Consider the following 13,293-nt stretch of genomic DNA (forward strand, 5'->3'; position numbering starts at 1 on the left):
CTTACACACACACTTATACGCTCAGCGTGTGGACGCAGGCAATCCCACAACACAGCACATAAACGCAATACACCCTCCCTGCCCTGTCGGTTTCTCTGATCTTTGTTTTCTTCTTTTTTCCCTTTTAATTACTCTCACCCTGAGCATTCCGGTTGCTCGCCGACATTACACTAAAATCATAAGTGTGATTGATTACCGTATGAATGGTGGGTGTGTGGTTGATTTCCTTCTACCGCTGGAAAGCCGGGGGGATGAATGGCTTGCAACCCCAAATGCCTAAATTATAATCCATGAGGCTGAAGGCATAGCACTTATTATGCACTAGAACCTTTGTAATGACGCAAAGCTGCATACACAATACTGCCAATTTAGCTGCTCAGACTGCGGTCAGTGTGTAAATTGACTCCTGGGAAAACAAGAGTAGGAAGTGATTTATAGTTTTTAAAAGAGAAAGGGAGTTAAAAGACACTGCAGCTTTTTTGTGTCATCTTCTCCAGTTGGATACTCAGCTGCATAACAGTGCAGAGTGACCCTCTGAAATGAACAGCTGTAGCTTAGCAGTTCTGTGGTGGTAAAATGACGCAACAGTCTAGATAGACATGTTTGGCATTTGGCAGGGCAGTGCTGCCTTTAAGGTGCTGTCAACACCAGCAGCAAGCAAAGAGCAAATAAACACGTACAGTAGTTAACCTAGAGATGTGGTCTTAGACACTGTAATACTTCCAAGTTACCAATATTTCCAAGTGGCAACTGACAAAGAGTGACAAATGTGTTACTGAACTCCACTTTATTAAGTTTATTTCTTTGTGTATCTGCTACGTTCAACCTCACTCGTCTTATCTTTTTGTGTTAAAGTTATAAATACTGTCTGCACCCTTTAACAGGCAATTAAAAAAACCATTAAAATGGCGGTGAATGCATATTGTAGCAGTTGAAGAAGCACCTATTTTGGGTCAAAAGAGACCTGATCAATTGTAATCTCCAAAGTCTAAAATGTTTCATAAAAGTTGGGACTCCTCCAAACTCAGTCACTCCAAGTGCGCATATAAAAATATCCAAAGTGCTGGCTGGCATTTTCAAATGTTTAACAGACCATTGGTCAGTCTGACAGAGTCAGCAGAGTCCACGAACCACTGGCTGCACACAAAAGGGCACCGCCAACTTTGTATCCTCAGGTGACATGTGGCACCTTTTATTTCTGCAAAAACAGTCCACCTAAAGCTCTCTTGACAGGGGGAAACTTTGAAGGTCAGACCACTTTCAGATCCAATAGCCACAATTTTCTAACTCCAATGCATCACGGGGTTCTTTTGTCACTGAAAATGTTTAATGATTACCCCCTATAAGCTAAGGTCATTCATACACTTTATACACTTTCTGGCACAAGATGTCAGCTGATCCTACAAATCCAGCACCCTCTCACTTTGGTTTTTAAGTACTGCTGTGGATGCAAATATAAATACATGTAAGAAAACCTAAATATAACAAAACTAAAATGGGGGGGGGGGGACTCTTAACAGTCCTCTTTTTTTCCTGTGATTTCAGTAGCTTGTAGAACCACCTTTAGCAGCAATAACTTGAAGTAATCATTTTCTGTGTGGCTTTATCAGTCTCTCACATCTCATTAGATAAATTCTTGCACATTCTTCTTTAAGACATTATTGCAGGCATTGGCTTATGCACAGATCCCTTCAAGTCTTGGTAGAGCATTTCAGTGAGGTTGGGGACTAGGCTATGACTGGGCCTTTGCAACATTGTGATTCTTTTTGTTTTCAGCCATTCTATACTAGATTTGCTAGCGTGCTTGATCATTGTCCTGTTGCATGACCCAATTTGGGCAAAGCTCCATCTTTCAGACAGATGGCCCTACATTTGGCTTCTGCAATACTTTAGTAGAAGAGCTCATACTCAACTTTAAACAAGCCCCTAAATCATCACCCCTCTATTACCACGGTTGGCAACTGAAATAGGGTGTTTGGTTTTGGCCAAACATAGTATTGTGAGTTATGACCAAACATCTCTATTTTGTTTTCATTTGTCCAAATGACATTCCAGGTTCCTGGTGAAAACGCTTGCATACATATTCAATCTTTTTATAATTGTACTGCCATGAACTTTAACATTTAACATGCTGAGTCCTGTAGAGTCTGTGATGTCGTTCTCAGTACAGCATAGTGTCCTGTGAAAAAAAATCTTTTTTTTCATGACTGTATATCATTTTTGTCAACTAGAACTTTTTGTTCAGGTACTAGGCCTGTAACAGATGGTATGGTTTCCTCTGAATCCCAATCTCAACATTAATGTCTCAGTCTATGATAACAAGATCAAATCCGAAGAGATTCATGCTTGTTCCATGCTTTGAAAATTTCTTGGACCACAATACTTTCTAATTACCTTGAGAAACAAAAACAGAGGAGAGCTGGTGCTTCACTGAGACCTAGTCTTGAAAGCAAATATCAGTCACCCCACGTAATGATTTTTGTGGTGGTGTTTTTGGCACATTATACTCTTAACAACCAAAGTCCCCGTTTGAATCAGCTGAACATGTTCTTTCTGAGTTCCAAAAGTGTATAAAATGGCAAACAAATGAACCTAAACAGTTTGGCATAATTATCCAAGTCTTCTGAAGCCAAATGATTGTCCAATATTTTCTTCATTAAACCCCTGAATTCTCTCATTCACCATGCTTTACCCTACAGCAGTCTGCCCCTGCTGCCTTCATCTGCTGATAAGCAAGACTGCGAGTTGCAAAACACAAGCCTAAACCTTAATGTGCATTCAAGCACATTTGGTTTCTATAGAAAGATTTTCAGTGTCATTCATTATTCAATGTAAAGTTTATAACTTGCACTTGAGTTAATCATTTGAAACAATAAAATTCTGCATCCCGTTGCTTAAGGAACGCTGTAGGACCAAGAGTGCCTGAGAATTTCTCATCTTTGATAAAGAGGAAAATTGAACAAAAAGAGGAATAAATTAGTCATTGTTTTCACAAATTAACCATATAGAGTAGATTAAAGATCTTTATCAAAATGGCCTGAAAATATAGTCAGTAGCATTAAACAGGATTTAATTTCCAGATTAGTAGTAACTGATTCTGAATGCATGTTGGTAACACAGTAAGAAATAGGCTACTAAGATTGCAACTGCCTAAAGTCAGCAAGAATCTGGCGCCTTTGCTACATTTATCCATCTGGTCAGAGACATAAAGTTGTTTTTTTTTAAAGAAGAAGAAATAAGTAATTAAAGACAAAAATAGTTAAACCACAAGACAAAAAAAATCAGATTTTAGATGCAAATTACATTTGTCCATGCCCCATGGTAGCTGTTGGTCATGCTTTTGAAATATACAGTATTAATATGGGATTTCAGTTTTTGCAGGCTGCTCTGCCTTCTGTTTTTTCTATAACTACATAATCATCCAGCAGACTTTGACGCAAATAGATGAGACAGTAGTCATAACAGTACAGAAGGCTAATACAGATTATAGTCATTTGCCTTAATCATGCAAAATCAGAGGTATAAGATCTATTTAAAGCTTTGCTACCACACACAAATGTGGTATGGCTTACATTTTATTATCTCCTACACAAATGGTGTAATGTTACCCTGAGTAAAATCAGGTATATCTTACCTTGACTGTACACCTCTCTGATTTCGTTATTCTCGTTATTCCCAGCTCACCTGACTGCAATGGGGCCAAATTGAAATCCTCACGCTCCTTTTCCACACATCTCATCCTCAAATGAGCAAAAAGAAAGGCATATAACAAGGATAAAGCACAAGGAAGAACCCGGGTGCACACACAAGCTGCCTGATTGAATTGTTGCAGATTAAAAGTAAATGAAGTGAAAGACTGCAATTCCATGTCAGGCTACCTGCCACAAGTTGTTACGTCTGAGGATTTACCTTATTTCCTAATAAATATCAAATAAATAAATGTCTTAAATCACCTGAGTGACAGGGAAAAGGGACAAATAAACAAACCAAGATGCATGGGTAAAATGTGGGCATCCTCGGGCACCATTTTTCTATAAAAACTGTGGAGTACATAAGTTGAGGGCTTGTTGTGATGCTGCCCCTGTGGTCAGAGCCATCTGCTCTCGTGAAAGAAATAAACTTTTCAATTCCGACTACGTCCTTTGCTATTGACCGGCACAGAGAAAATGTATTGGAGTGAATAATGGCCCATATTGCAAGCCATTGAGCTGGTCTAGGATTATATGCATGGAGCCAGAGACGGCTAGAGACTAAAGGGAATAGATGGAGAGAAAAGCTTTTCCTGTCTGTTTGAGAGAAACAGGAAAGACGAATCTGGTCATTTCTGAAACCCTCTTAACAGGCTTATGTCAATAAAGCTCTGCATTAAAGCCAGTTTATGTAATTAGGTGAAGCATTTTCAAGATGTATGAATGACAAAAAAGTTCTTTTGGTTGCCTTAAATGCTGACAAAAGTCTGACATTAGTGACTAAGCATTATCATGGATTTCTCCTCCACACTATTCATTCACACTGAGATCTTGCATCAGCCTTCTTTGGAGATTATGTGTCTCCTCACGACCAACGTGGTTGGCCTGGTGTTGCCATTCTTAAAAGTTTCTGTGGGAAGAGGAGTTCCAATCTGCGAGGGAATTACGGCTCTCTCTGTAGGCGCCTGCACTGAATCCGCCTCTGAATGAAGCTACAGGATCAACATAAGCTGCACTGCAGGCCCAAACATGTATTCCCAAGGTGTTTTGGCTTGTATCTATCATTGCGTCACACCCTCTTCTCTTTCTTTCCCTAACTGGACAGCCCCAAGCTGGACCCTGTCAACGGTTTTTTGGATGTTGGCGTCTGTTTGAAGTGCTGCTTTGCTATTTGGGGAGCTTCCGCCGGGAGGAGGTGTAGGAGGGGAAAAAAGATTGGATTTAGAAGAAAAGAAAACCTCTTTATTTGTGGAAGAAAGAAATAGCAACCCCTGGTGGCAAACAGATGCAGGCTGGTTCTTCCCTGAAGTAACAGGCTCTTGATGATCCAACTAAAAATCGTGCATTTGAGATGCTGTCATAAAAGACAGGAAATAAAATGAATGGCATTATTCAAAATATTTCACATCTTGTACTATGCTTTGACATTTATGTTTACCTGTCCTGTATTATCTTGTTATTCATAAAGCCTGTGTATGCAAGGAGAAAATATTTACTGATGAATTGGTTTTATAAACATAACTTTATAAATAAAGGCAAATAAAAGTCACCAGAGGAGTTCAGAGAACATTTGCAAACCTGTAAAAATGAGCAACCCTAATGTTATTATTATTGTAATCAGATTACATGTTTTTTCTGTTAAAAATTACTGTAAAATACAATAACTAAACATACCTTTTCCCTTCATTATTGCTCAAAAACTGCCAACTTCAGGCAATCATGTTGTGAAATAGAGATTTCACATGTCACATGCTACAAAGTAATACAAAAGACATCCTCAATACTGATTTCGTATTGGATGCTTCTATAAGTTTGTTAAGTTAACATCTCGATTTTGTGTTCTCTCATTAGCCTTCAGCTGAAGTTTAGTTCATAATGTGTATAAAACACTCAGTTTTTAAGTTTAGTTTAGTTGCCTGCAGCGTCTTGGCCTAAAAGCACAAATTTTGTGTAATATTAATCAAAGCGTAACAATATTTTTTCTAAACTTGTCATTATTGTCCTAGAACCTTAACTACAAAATAGTGTTCATGCACAGATATTTTTTAAATGAACTTACTTGCTTTAGGGTTTGAAGAATCAAACACTACTGTGTGTAATTTTGTGGAAAAGTAATTTCACCATTCAATTTCTGTTGAATCATTTTTCAGTACATTCCAGTACTTAATTAGTCTTTTTAATCACTGGTTTCTGAACTATGATACCTCAGGGCTTACAGTATTGACACCAGCTGACTCCAAGCTAAGCGCAAGAGGCCAGAGTGACCAGTTTTAAATGCATAACTAATACTCTGCATGCATTTTATTACCCAGGCCACTATTCGTAAAAATCAGGAAACCTGTGCTGCCAGTCATGGAAGGGTTATCCCCCAGGCGTTTTATGAAATTTAATGTTCCATTAAGAGTACATCAATCATATTTTAAATAGTTTGGATGCCCATTAGTCCTTATAAAGCCCCAGAACTGAGAGTAATGCAGGTGTTATGATATCGGAGAGATATCATCTTTTGAAAGGGCAGCACATATTTGCCCTCCAGTTTCTCAAAAATGTTGTCTGATGTCAGATTGACTGTTACCAGCAGCCAGAGGCAACTAAACAGCAAGAGAATAATCAGAAAAGGACTTAAGAGCACAAAAATTTGTGATGGACTGCTTTAAGCTCCTAGGTTAAGGGAAATCAGATAAACACGGCACGAAGCTCACCCTCCCTCCAGAATGTTAATGCCATCTCCCAAACATCAAAGTTGTGGAAACTAGGGTAATAAAGCCTCGTCATGTTTACCTCCTGAGTGAGATGCTGAGTGTTTACACACCTTTTCTACAGGAAACGTTTCGACACATCAAAAACGCCCCAGTCTGTTTTCCCTCTCATGACCCAGAAATGAAAGACAACACTGAAGGCGGTGGAAAGAGAAACCACAGGGGAATGTAGCCTTTTGAAAAAAGTTAAGCAAACTCCAAGTTCAGTAAGAGTGAGGTGAAATCTGATTAGATAACCGTGACACCAGTGAAAATGTTCTTTGTTGTCTTTTTTGGGGGGTTATGTTTTTGCTTATTTATTTCTTTTTGCACCAGTTATCCTGAGGGCATAAAATGTTCCAGCAAAAGTCCTTAAACATGGCAATATTCTGATTTCTTAAACATTTCTGGTGCATATCATCTACTTAGTATATTGCAAGCCTTGCTTTAGTACCGTGTTACTTTAAATGTTGACATCTAAGTGAACGCGATAAAATTTCATTCAGATTTCTCACGGAAACTTGATATTATTTCGCAAATTCCTCGGGGGGGAAATCCTAGGCCTACAAAATGTACTTTCTCAAACTTTGGTGAAGTGTTGCAAGTATCAGTCAACTATTGAATCACCTCCTCGAAACTCTCCTCTATATGGAAATGGGGGGTGGGGCGCAAACGTCTCCCTGGTTAAAATCAATTATTCACAGTCATCTCAAGGGATGTGGAGGCCCCGGTAGTCTCCTAAGATGATTCAAAGTGTGTAAGTGTTTGAGTACGTGAAAGGTTCGAGCTTGGCTTTATTATAATGTGAGTAACATTTGAGATGAAGAGTGTATTTGGGAAAACCCTCTCTGCCACTACCATCTCCTCCATGACTGAACCCCGCTGAGGAAATGGGCCTCTCAGACAGGTCTGCAAGAGCAGATAGGAAAAGGTTACAGTGTCTCTTTAGTGTGGAGTCTTCCCACTGCTGACAAGTTGTGAATCTTTCATAGAGAACGGTGGTGCACTGTTTTTTCTGTGTGCTTTATGACTGGAAGTGTTTCCTCTAAAGCTTCCTCTTTCTCTGTTATACCATATGCCCCCATCTGGAATTATTAGCACACATCTAATGTTATGTCAGCTGACAAGAACAAAATTTTACTATAGTTATTGCTAAATGGTGACAAATTTAAGAGAGAACCTAAATCCTGAGCCTCTACAATAATGGGATCCACTGGCTCTGTTGTTTTGTGGGGAGTTTTTGGCTTCGTCCAGAGAAAAAGATACACTTAAATTGTTCTGGTCTCAAATGTTGCCCTTAAAAAAGACATGTATACTACTAAAACACCTAAATCTGAACTGTATGCACTGAATATATCTTCAATTCTGTTTGAAGATATATTCAATTCTGGGATAGGCTCCAGCGCCCCCCCACGACCCTGGAAAGGATGAGCAGACGGACGGATGGATGGATAGCTTCCACATACATTAGGGCTTGAAAATGTACTATAGTGAAAAAATCATCTCAGATAGAATTTTACAGTGTACTTAACAGACACTGATTTACCCAGTGTCCCCAATTCAGCTTTTTGTTTCAAGTATAGTAGTATTTTACATCCATTTGTAGGCATCACTTTAAGACAGAGAAAAAAAAATTTTTATTCAAAGCTGTTCTGTCACTTTCCAGTATGAGTCAGTCAAATACCCTTCCTATAGTTATCTTGTCCATTTTCCTCCTCCAAATTTATTAACCACTCCAATGAGCAGTCTGTCCCAACACAGCCTGTAACCAAAGTCTGAGGTAACTGCCTATTATATAAAGACACCCCACAAATTGGATAAGATGAATTTAGCCAAAAGAATAAACAGAAATTAAATTGTTAGAGGACATAGAGATGTAGTAGCAGTGCTGTCTCCAAGCAAGAATATTCTATATTCAGCAGAGGCCTCTCTGTGAAGAGTTTTAATGCCTTTACTGCAGGTAAAGAACTTCCAGGTTCTCCCTGTGCCTGCACGGGTTTGCTCTGCATGCGTTGGCTTCCTCTGCAAGAATGTTGGGTTAATTGGTTAGTCTAAATTTACCACAGGTATAATGTGAGCATGAATGGCTGTCTGTCTTCGTTAGCTGTTGGCTGGGTCTCACACAATGTCAGCCATGTTGTTTTGTGCATATCCCACAGAAAAACTCACTGTATATATGACTTCAGAATGTGAAGTTCAATAAATGACCATACACAGATGGTAAATTGTTGTGAAGTGCCACATAATATGTCTGAGGGTACTTCTGCACTTGCTACTCCATACATAAGTACATTTAACCCTTAAGTTCAGGATGCTTAATAAGCTTGAACTACATGTCTACTGACTGTACTACATTTTCAAACACTCCCCCAACGAACTCTTCTTGCTTGAAAATCCCTCACTTAGAAGTAATACAGTCCAGGGTTCTTTTTGACTATGTAATAAAGTTAGCTCTAGAAACTACATAAACTGGAAATTACCCTAAGTTTGCTTACACATGGGATATTTGTAGTGGTGGTTAAAACCAAAAATTTAGTATTGCATGAAAACCTGGTGGAATCTTGGGCTACTTCAAAAGGAAAAGGAAGGCATTTGGTGTTTAAATGAAACCAGATGAGATATTTTCTTTGAGCTCACTTTTGTCATTTTCTAATAATTCTTCAATTAAGCTCCCAGGAAACAGTCTTTCACTCATCTCAGTCTGATAACAGTTTAAGATCTTAAAATGCTTTTTGATTTTCATCTTACCTCACCAATCTTTATTTGTCTGAACTAATCAGTGATATTCAAAATAAAACTTTATTGGCTTATAAATGAGACTCCACAATATCTAATATTTTTTTTGCTCAGTTATCAAATTCATGGCTTAATACTTTATCTCCTGTTTTTCCCTTCTTTCACTTGTTATTCTCAAACTGTACAGTATAATTTGTTTTAAATTGATTTATTCATTGCTCACTATTTCTCCTAAGGGAAATTATAGGAAAAACAGGTCAGGAAATCCCCCAAAAAGAGATGATTTATTACTGACTATGAGTGAACAAGAAGACTGTTGTGTGCAGCAATATTTTTCCTCTAGGTGCAGACATCAAATGAGGTTGAGTTTCTCCATAGACTCTAAATAAGATTTATGTTAATTTCTATGCAGCAAACCAACAAATATTGGCTCCTTAGAGTAAGATAAGTTGTGATTTTCAGTTCCATTCCATATTATGTAAGAGCTTAAAGTTTTTATGGTTTCTATGCATTATGCTAACAAGTATGGGTTTACTGGGTTTCTCATTTACAAATGCAAATTTCAAATACAGCTGGAATGCTGTGTAAGATGTAAGTAAAGACACAATGTAACCACTTTAAATCTCATAAGCCTACTGTTTATTTTCTTCACAGTAAAACACAGAAAACTTATCAAAACTAGTTTACACAGAGAAAATGTATCACTTTAAGTTGGTACAGGGCATGTTTACCACTGTGTAATCTGCTCACGTCTTTTAACAACACTTTGTACACATCTGTGAGATCAATGTTGTCAAGTTCTTGTCCGATACAGGAGTCTATTCGCTCAACAGTCCTTGATCATCTTTGTTGTAGTTTTCTTTTCATGACCAGAGATGGGCAGTAACTGTAATCCTATTACTTTTTTCAAGTAACGAGTAAAGTAAGGGATTACTATTTTTTAAAGTAATTAGATTACTGTTACTTCCCGGAAGCATACTGCATTACTGAACAGTGATTTCGTTTGTGAGAGTGTCTCATGACAATGACGTCAGACGTGTGCAGATCAACAATGGATGGAGTGCGGGAAAGAGTACGACCGTGCAGCTTTTAAAGCTTGGAAGTACTGACATTACGGTACTCTGACATAAAGATTAGCGTCCTCTGTACACTCTGCGTGGGAAGAAAATGTCTTTCTACAGTGAAAAATTAAACTTCAAATCTGAGCAAGCACCTAGCACGCCACCCCGGGAATGTGATCCTCCCACTGACATGACCGCTGCAGCACCGGGCAAACCTCCAGCAGCCTCACTCAAACTAAACAGGTGAAAATAGATTTAAGAGCAACAGGACTCAGTGCCACTGAATATTTTATTTTATTTATTTATTGCTGTGTTTTACTTGCATCTATTTGAAAGAGTGAGTGTAAACACAAAAAAAAACTATTTTATTTTGTATGCTGGAAAATGCAGAAAATAGGTTTAAATGTTCAACAGATTTCAAGTCAAAGTTGCATATAATTAAGTTTTTGCTTGATGCAATGTGCATAAAGTTACAAGATTAAAACTAATAAAACAAGTTTTAAAAAGAGACTTTTTCATTTGATTCAATTTTATCTGATGGATTATGCAGAAAAAAATAGAGCTCGGCTGAAAGGTCTATTGCTTTATTACGTATTCAGGATGTGTATCATGTTTTTAAAAAGTAAAAAAGTAATAAGGTAAAAAAATACTTTTGGATATAAGTAATCAGTAAAGTAATGGGATTACTTTCTTGGAGAAGTAGTCAGTAATTAGTAACTCATTACTATTTTCAAGTAACTTGACCAACACTGTTCGTGACACACTAAAAAAAATGTTAATTAGCAACAGCTCTCTACTTTAGGCCACTCTGTTCAGGAAGTCTGCCTTGTGTTTAAGATGTAGTATGTGGTTTACCTTAGTTCTGGGTCCAGTATGCGAGGCCTTCCCTGAAAAAAGACGTCACCTGAATGGGACCGTAAAATGTGTATTTACCTTTCAGCACAGATGGTGCCTTTCTAAATGCGCAAGCTACCAATTCCATAGACTCAAAGAAACCCCCATGCCATCAGAGATGCAGGCTTTTAAAATGTGTGCTGATAAAAAGAGTTGATGGTCTCACTGCTCTTTAGCCCTGAGGATGTGGTGTCCATGTCTTCCAGAATTTCTCTGCTTTGCATAAAAAAGCTTTGACCTGCATTTGTGAACGGCACCGTAAACTCTCTTCACAGAGAATGATTGGAGGAACATGCAGTGGCCCATTGCAGAATTCACATCTGCTCGTTGTGACGACGCCATCGAATTCACGATGAGCTAATCTTTTTCGTGAAATAGAAAAAATGTTTGAGTTTAAACACTTGCTATGTTTTCTATGTTCCACTGTGAATAAACTATTATAAGATTTAAAAATCATTGCATTTATTTACATTTTACAGTGTTTGACTGCTTTTGGAATAGGGATTGTAAAAGCCATACAAAAAAACTACATAAGCCCCCGGGTAACATTAGTAATTGGCTTGCAGCATAACTTTCTCATTAAAACACTATAATACAAGTATATTCAGAAATAAATGAAGAAAATCTTCTTGCCATATTAATTTATAGATCAGAACAATGACCTACAAAAGTCATTTATAAGTGAAGGTGGATGTAGTATAATAATATTCAGTATTATTTTTTGTTGTAGACACTGAAAAATGGAAGGAACTGCTTATTGCTTTTGGTACTGTGGTTATGTATGAACGCTTTTAACAGAGAAATCTGTCAGTTTCTTGTACTTCGCTCTTAATCGGCTTAGCCTCTCTGCTTTACTCTTATTTAGAAGTAAAGCATGTTTTATTTACAGTGTAACCCTGAGGTTGATCACAGCAGTCAATAAAGCCTGACAGACACATACTTTCACTTGTTTGCTTGCTGTCAGTCCTCTCCACTTCACCGCACAGGATACCAAACCTCCTGAATACCAAACCAGTGATGCTCTTCTGCTTCTTGCGTCAGTATCTTAATGGTACATTATTGCATTGCTGCATGACCAATAAAGCTAAAGAAAAGTGGATCTGAATGCTAACCTGCCATGGGATCTTTTTTTTACGGCCTTTCTTAAGATTTCCCGACCCCCCTTCCTGCTCTGTGAGGTAGAACCAATAGACCGTGACAAAAGAAATGGAAGAGAGAAATGGTAGCTGATGGTTCTGGTTCGTGCCAAACATAATGGTATGCAGTTCACCTGTCAGTTTATTTTAATGGACATGCAGGAAGATAATTGTGTGACTTAATTGCAACATTTATTTTTGAATTCCGTATTTTTTCTTCTTATTAAATGTCATTTTCTACTCATTTGTTGGTGAATGATAGTCATCATTAAAATAATAAATTCATATTGTAAGTAATAAGGCTGTCACATTTATCTTGCTCTTATGAATTCATTGTTTTACCTGTGGTTGTAAGGTGATGGTTGGAATAAATTAAGCGCAATGAGGATATTTTTTATATAACTCTCTTTATTTGTCTTATTTTCTGTTAGAGATACACCCATAATATCTACATTGCAATTCTGCTACACATAGTGAAATCTCCGGTTAGATTACTCCAGAGTCCTGCATTACTGCATGCATACATTATGAAAATTTAGCTGTAAAATGTAAATGAGCCACATAACTCATTTAACTCATTTCTTTAATGTCTTTCACATTCAGAAAAGTATGAGTAATATTCCTTTCCTCTGACTGCCATGAGAAGACTTTCACTGCAGTGATTCTATTTTTACCTCCTTGAATTAGCTTTGTTGAATCATACTTGGTGATTTCATGACGGAGAGGTACATATGTGAAATCACTCCGCACTCAAAGGTTTGTGAGGTTCCTGTCAGAAGTGCAGTCAGAGAAAAGAAACTCTGCTTTTCCCCACACTGATGAAGGGCATCCTGGTGTCCTTGGCGTGGCTGGATGTGTTGCCAGTAGCCAAACTGGAGGCAATAAAGGCAGGTATGACAGACAGCTGGGAGTGCCACCCTTAATTCCTGCTTGATTTTACAGATGCCATGACACACCATATGCAATCACACCTCTGATGCAAACACTTCTAAAAGAGCAGTAGTTCAAAGGAGCCGTTCAATAGGTCCTGTCTATCAAT

Source organism: Maylandia zebra, linkage group LG12 (assembly GCF_041146795.1).
Source record: "Maylandia zebra isolate NMK-2024a linkage group LG12, Mzebra_GT3a, whole genome shotgun sequence".
Taxonomy (NCBI): domain Eukaryota; kingdom Metazoa; phylum Chordata; class Actinopteri; order Cichliformes; family Cichlidae; genus Maylandia; species Maylandia zebra.